This window comes from Miniopterus schreibersii (assembly GCF_964146895.1).
Source record: "Miniopterus schreibersii genome assembly, chromosome: 1".
NCBI lineage: Eukaryota > Metazoa > Chordata > Mammalia > Chiroptera > Miniopteridae > Miniopterus > Miniopterus schreibersii.
In genome coordinates this window covers 75,078,446-75,085,714 of record NC_138101.1, presented here as the reverse complement: position 1 = coordinate 75,085,714, position 7,269 = coordinate 75,078,446, and the positions used below count along the sequence as shown (strand labels likewise).

Below are 7,269 nucleotides of genomic sequence, written 5' to 3'. Positions count from 1 at the left end.
GTTTCAACTTAATCAGGCAATGAGGAAAGCTTCTAAACAGGCTTATTCAGACCACAGAAAATTTCAGGAACTGGGGCACCAGGTACATCTGAAAATAATGGTGCTGAGAATAGTAGATTGAATGAAATTCTGAATTAGAAGGTCTACATGTCTGACCCTCTGCTCTGTCATTCACAATTGAGTGACTGCCCTTACCCAATCCTGATAGAATATTAGCAATTTACTGGGTGACTTTGACCCAGAGGGACTTGGACTTGGGCATACCAGGGACACTATACTGAAACCAGAATGTTTATGGAAAAGTCTAAATACTGAAAGTTGAATCCACCATCCCCAAGCCTTCTTTTCTCACTCATTTTTCAGAAAATATTGGTCAGAATTGTTTCCCTCAGGCAAGAGACTGGTGGGATCCTATCTGGAGAAATTCAGACTAAGAGAATGATCTATAGATGGTGATGTCTCATTGAAAATTTCTGGTGAAATTACCCTGCAATGGCATCTATCAGTTGACAAGCACCACCCACATGCATAGCTTCCAATGAACTATTTAGTGTCTCACTCTTAAATTTAATAAGCATCCTTGAATCACCATTATATGACAGTCTTTAACATAAGAGTACAAACAAAAAGAAGACAGAGCTATTTTAAAGAAAAATTTATATATATATTCAATTCATATATATATATATGAAATATATATTCATATATATATATATATATGAAATTCATATATATATATATATGAAAATATATCCATAAAAAAGAAAACTGTAATCTATTTAAACCAGTGAAACATCTAGAAAGCCAAAAATACATCTTGGAGATTAGAAATAAGAAAGCTGTATTATAATTTAAACAAAAAGCTGGAAAGATACATTTTAAATCTCTAAAGACAAAATGATATCACTCTTAGAAACAGTAGAGTAGAAAAATTGCAAGAAATAATAAAAGGAAAATTTTCAGAACTAAAGGACATGAGTTTCTAGATTGGAAGGACCTGCCAATTGTCCAAGGTAATGAATGGAAAAAGATCCACACTAAGTCATGTCAATGTGAAATTTCAGAATACCAAGAGTATGGGGTGGGGTGGGGGGGAGAGAATAATATGTGAAGAACTAGGAAACAAAATGGCTTTAAAGACAACAGTTCAGAAAAGCCTTCAAAATTCTGAGGAAAAATAATGTCCTACTTCATATTCTATACACAGCTAAAATGTCTATCAATTGTGAAGATAAACAAAAGTTATAGATATTCAAGACCTCAGAGAATTATCTCACACATATCCTTTCTCAGGAAGCTACTGGAGGATGTGTTCCACTCAAACAGTGGAGTAAATAAAATTTAAAAAAGCAACCATTGGTCATAGGGACCAGGACAAGAACATCTAAGAAAGGATGCTAGCTCTGTGACAGCCTCAGGAATAGCCAGTCCAGACTGGAGCAGGAGGACAGAGAACCCAAGGAGGAATGTCACTCAGGAAAAAGAAAAAGGAAGAAGAAAATGATGACTAATCTGATGAATTTGATGTAAAAGGCAAGATTTATACTTTTGTCCTATAGAGTTTTGCAAATGAGTTAGTGGCAATTACATAAGAAGCCAAGTACATTAAAACATGAAACTATTATTAAGTTTAGGGAAACTGAACGTTTTGGAAGGAATAGATTGTATGTTCAACTCTGAATAATATTAATACATTAATAATGTTTACCCCAAACCATGTATCACTGTACTGGGATAATGATGACAGTGGAGAAAGAGAGACAGATGCTGCTGCTTAAGAGAGCTAAGCCTTATCATCCATAGTAGAAAGTCAACATCAGGATCTGAAAAACATCAGTATGTAGAAATATGTAGGGAAATACTAAAATAAATTCCTAAAGCTTAAAGGTGTTAGTGTCTGGAAAACAGAAATGAGAAAGAGAATAAGATAGAGCAAGGGACTTATTTTATTAGAAAACTTATAGATCTATTTGATTGAATATATGTAAAACTTTGACAAGAAATTAAAATTAAATTAAAGAATGGAAACATAAGGCTCTAGATGATGATGATGATGATGATGATGATTAACTGAACACACTTGCTCATCCATACTGGTTCCAGGAACAAGTTTAGTGTGGAATTGATTACTAAGCATTTGCCCCTCTGGCTCCTTTTAAAGTCTAGATCAACAATTTTCAACCTGTGTGCCATGGGAAACTGGTGCAACACAAGAATTTTTAAAACATGCAGTACCTGACTCTTCAGTCAGGGGCACTGACCTCTTTTCTTTTAGATTGTGGAAAACAAAACAAAACAATGACAACTACTAACAAAACAATAGCCCTCCGGTGTGAATGAATCAAAATTATCCCTATTTTTTGTCAGACAGGCAAAAAATACATTTTTTGATGTGCTGCAGAATTTTAGCAATTAGTTTATGTGTGCCATGAGATGAAAAAGGTTGAAAATTGCTGGCCTAGATCAGGGTATGAATACAAAACTCATAAATGTTTGTCTCACAGTGAAAAACAAAGGAAGGAGGTTACATGAAAGTCTGACCGATGCGTCATTATGGACATAACCCAATAGTGTGAACTTTCTGTTGGACATTGGACTCACTCTTTCTCTTTGGGAATTATCTTACTGTAACTGGACAGGAGATCCTTTCGGATTGTTTCTGCTTTTGAAATAAATTGGGATCCTCACTCTTTTCTTGGCTTGATAGACCCAATGCCAGGTTTGCTCTTGCTCTACCTTTGGAAGACTTCCAAGTTTACAGTTGTTCTTGTGATAGCTCAGCTCTCTTAGATACAATGTCTTCTGTTCATAAATCATATTCTTTGGATATAGGCTTGAAACTCTCTCTCCTCTTTGATTTCCTGGCTCTTTTCTAACTCTCCTTCCTCATTTTTTTTCCTCTTGTCCTTTGATTCCTTTATCCGTAGAATCTACTGTATGACATTACTTTTAAAGTCCATTTTGACCATTAACTTTCACATTCATAAGTACCTTACTCAAATGGAAACTTTTTCTATAACATGCTCCAAATGTGAACTTCCTATTTTTCTGATATTCAAAGTAAAAATCCATTTTTAGTGATGACAGCAGCAGCGCATGTTTGCCCTCCTTTCCCGTGTTTGTATATTGTTTGATTTCTTTTTTCCCCTTAGGTGACAGCTGGGCTGGCTTAGTGGTCATTTAACAGGATATAGCCTTAATTTAAGAGTATGAGCACATTTTCTTTAGATATTAGTAAAGGTGACAAGTGCCCTGTGATTTCCTTTTAATTAAGTACCTAAGCAAGCCTTATGTGAATTCTCTAGATTTCAGTCAATATTTTAAGAATAGAAAAAGAAAAAACAAAACTTTGTAGTAATGTTTTTATCTCTTAAGGAGACAGATTAAACCTGTGACATTACACAAAGATTCCAAAAGTCTTTTGGACATTATTAGAATTGAATCCAACCCCAGGGCCAAGTCAAGAGGGAGCTCCGTCACCACCTCCCCCCTGAGCCAGCTCAGCCAGGCGGGGAAGGAGGGAGTGCGGTGGGGAGGAGTCCTGGCACGGCTGAGCAAGAGTTGCTGCCAGAGGTGGACCCAGGAGGCAGGCCCCTCCAGGAGTGGCAGTGAGATGGCTGACTGCTACACAGAGCTAGAGAGGCAGTCCTGGTCCTGGTATTAAAGTTCTACAAATACGTGTCTAAGCACAGCCTGGTCAAGAATGAGAACAGCAAGAGCAGCTTCCAAAAGATGCTTCAGAAAGAGCTCAACCACATGCTGACACAAGGCTGCTGACAAGCTCACCCAGAACCCAGAGGCCAACCATGATGGACACCTCAGCTTCGTCGAGTACTGGACCTTTAGAGGGAGCATCACCAGCCCCATCACCAGCCTTATCCGCCAGCAGGAGCAACAGAGCAGCAGCTGGAGGACCTTGCACTGTCCCCTTATGCCACTGCCTTGATGCTAGGTCCCCCATGCTTTTTCCAGTCCCCTCTCAGCCTCCTGCCACCCAGGCCCTGTCCTTGTTTCTCTCTCCAGACCTTCTCCTGATCCTTGCTGAACAAGAGGAAGGGGGGTGTAAGGGCCCCTTTGTGAGCATCTCAGTCTGGGGGTGCTTTCTTTAGAGTCTCAGTCCCTGGAGCCAGTAGGACCTGGGTGCCCCTCTGTGAGATCTCAGAGAGTCAGGAGGGAAGCTTGGTGTGTTAATTAGAGGAGCCCCATGAGCTCAACAGGGGTGACAAATGAATGAGCCCTTGGGTATGAAAAAGTGAAAATGGATTCCACTTCAGTGAGTGGCACATTCTCAGGGCGACACATGTCACCTTTTGGAACTCAGACCTGAGGCACAGTGGTCTGTTCTGGAGAAGCTAGAGAGGAACAGTGAGTCAAGACCTGGTTTGGCTGGAGAGATTGGCAGAAACTGTCAGTCCTGGCCAGAGGAAGGGTAGAAGATAAGAGGAAGGGAAGCATTGGGTAGAGCATCGGGACACAGGATTTAGGCAGCTATGGATACAAGAAAGATTTAAGCTGGAAAATCAAATTAGTCCTGGGCAGGGTCACTTGCCCATACCTAGTGGGGCAGAGAACCTCTTACCTTTAGACTATGAAGTAGCCAACTAAAGTTTACCTTAAGGCACCTGGGCGCCCGGGTCGGGGTTTCAGGGGCCTGGATCTGATATGGGTAGGAAAGAGGATTGGGACTTCTAGCAGAGGGTGATGTGGAGGCAACAGGGGAGCTCTCTGCTACGTCAGGTTGGCCTGAGGATCCTGAGCAGGACCAAGACTGCATTTGGAGTGAAGGAGTGCATGGGAAGGGAAGGGAAGTGGAAACACTGCCTTATTTAATTTCAGGGCCTTGGGGACAGCAGAGACAGAGAGAAGTGGTGAGAGCCAAGGTTGAGGATTTAAGAAGTAATTATCCCTGTTTTTATCACTGTCATTAGAAGGTTCCAGATAGACTCTTAAGCAAATCATTCCTTTGGACCGAGGTCCAGCTGGGCTGTTCTGTGCTTGGGGTTGGCAGTTCCAACTGTTAAAGCTACTCTGGCACAGACCAAGAAGGCTTGAGGGTTTCTAGGACCATTTAAGAGACATAACAATTACATCTTTGTTTAGGTGGAATGACCCAAGAGCCATATGCCCATCATGCACGCATCTTATATAAAGGCCACTTGGACAGGTCATGGCAATGACATCATTCCCTAGGGCCCAGCAGCCTCCTGAGCCGTGGTGCTTGCCGAGGCCACAGCCGCAGCCGATCCTGATTATTTCTGGCACAATCTCACCAGACTTAAGGTTTCAGAATTCTGGCCAAGTTTCAGCAAAGCACGCCAGGAGAATCCCAGATGCTGGCTTTCTCGGCCACATTTACGAGATGCAGATCCCCTGGTTCCCTCCCCACTGTTCTCAGCAAACGTGCCCTCTTCTCTGCAGTGGGCCCGAGGCCATCAGAAGAAATGGTCGTGATCCCATAGGCACACTTCAGTGGCACATGGATCTTTCCAATGAAAAACACTCACGCAACACTTTTATATATATCTACAAGTCAGATTTCCCCAAATTTGAACTCTCTAGAACACAGCTCCAAATCTAAATTCAGGAAAGGAGGCCCATACACTAAAGTCACCTCACTTTGCACCCATGTTTGTCACACAGAACTGTCACTATAACCTAACAACATGTTCTTAACAAACACACTCTCCTATCCACACAAAATAAACCGCTCTGTTTATTAGACACAATCTTTGCGAACACAAAGAAATATTTGAATGAATGTGTAATGACATATTATGTAATACATATGTATGTAATTAAGAAACATTTAAAAGGTGTTCAGGATGCTTTATTTTTGAGGGTAGAGAGAGAAGTATGTGTTTATTATGTTTATCCTTCTATCAGAAATGGTTACGATTTTTAAAGTCTGTGTGCTGGAATGGATAGACTTCCCTTATCTGGAAAATGTCATTATGTGTGTGCAACACTCCATTTGCCAAGATGCCAACTGAAGTGTCACTGGGTATATTCTGATTATTTATTTTTCTTTCAGCTGCTTCTTATATTCCTGCTTGTTCCAAGTCTTTGCACTGCACACAGTTTTCCTCCATTTCATCTTTTTTCTTGGTTAAAAGCAAAATCATCAATAACTGCAGATGAAAACTGTTCTCAGTAGTGTGCTGAGACAATCGGGTTTGAAGGCTGTGATTGATTTGCGTCTAAAGAGAAATGCAAACAGCATCGGTTGTATCTCTGCCGTCTCCAGACCCAAGTGTCCAGGCACCTCATTAGAGCCTCCAGCTTTCTGCTGGCACCTGTTGTTTCACACCATTTTATAAGCTGTCTGCTTCTAATAAATGAAATTATATTTCTGCAACGCTCTCACAAGCAATCAAAGAAACACTGCCTCGCAGTCTCAGAGCCTGCGCATCATCAAAACAGTTGTCCCAGCACCAATATACAATACAGGATGATTTATTAGTTTTTCTCTAGTCTGATAGCTCCAGAGAATTGTCACAAAAGGCAAGTGCAGATGCCAAGCGTTGGAACTCTAGAAACAGCCACATGCAATTTAAAAGTTTTATTGCAGATCATGTGGCCCCACTAAAACTTTACTTTCTGATGATACCTTGACCTCCAGAACCTTGGGCTCTAGGATAAAAGGGTGATTTTTGTCTGATTTTGCAGGTCAAGTTCTTACCATGTTCAGGTCACACTTCTGTTATAAGAGCTATCTGTCCTCATGGGAGCATGCTCACCACTTCAAGCTTTCAGGTTTCCACTTGAACTTTATTTTTTTATGTCCCCAAACAACACCATATGATATTGTGAAAATACTGAGAACTCAGCAAGGAAAGCTCTAACTGCAAAATCGACAGTGTGTGTGTGTGTGTGTGTGTGTGTGTGTGTGTGTGTGGAGGGCTCCAAAAGGCAACATACTGCCATGGAAAAAGAGTTAAAATTTCGATGCATCTAAATTACTCTTAGGGACTCATTTGAACTTCAATATTTGAAGAAATTCTCCAATGCTTTAGTGAAATAAATTTCAACTCTATTGATTCTGAGATCATCGTTTTGTTGGAAGGAATATCTGAAGTGGATTTATTATAAGGTGAATCCCGGTTTAATGTGTGAAGTCTGTGACGTCCAGGCCACGTTTATCTGCACTGGTTCCCTCCCCGCCGATGGGACTGTTCCCCTCCCTCCTAGCCTCTCAGGCAAGAATGTTCTCCTCTCTACTTCCCTCTGCTTATTCCCTGTCACAACCTCCTAGAAGGAAGCAGAAAGGGT

General features: G+C 41.0%; 1 pseudogene across 1 annotated transcript; it reads left to right on the top strand.

The window, feature by feature from the left end:
• Positions 1-3,595: 3,595 nt before the first annotated feature.
• LOC308566267 (protein S100-A16 pseudogene) lies at positions 3,596-3,946 on the top strand (annotated as a pseudogene). The gene has a single exon. The product of its transcript is annotated as a protein S100-A16 pseudogene (transcript).
• The last annotated feature ends 3,323 nt before the right edge of the window (positions 3,947-7,269 follow it).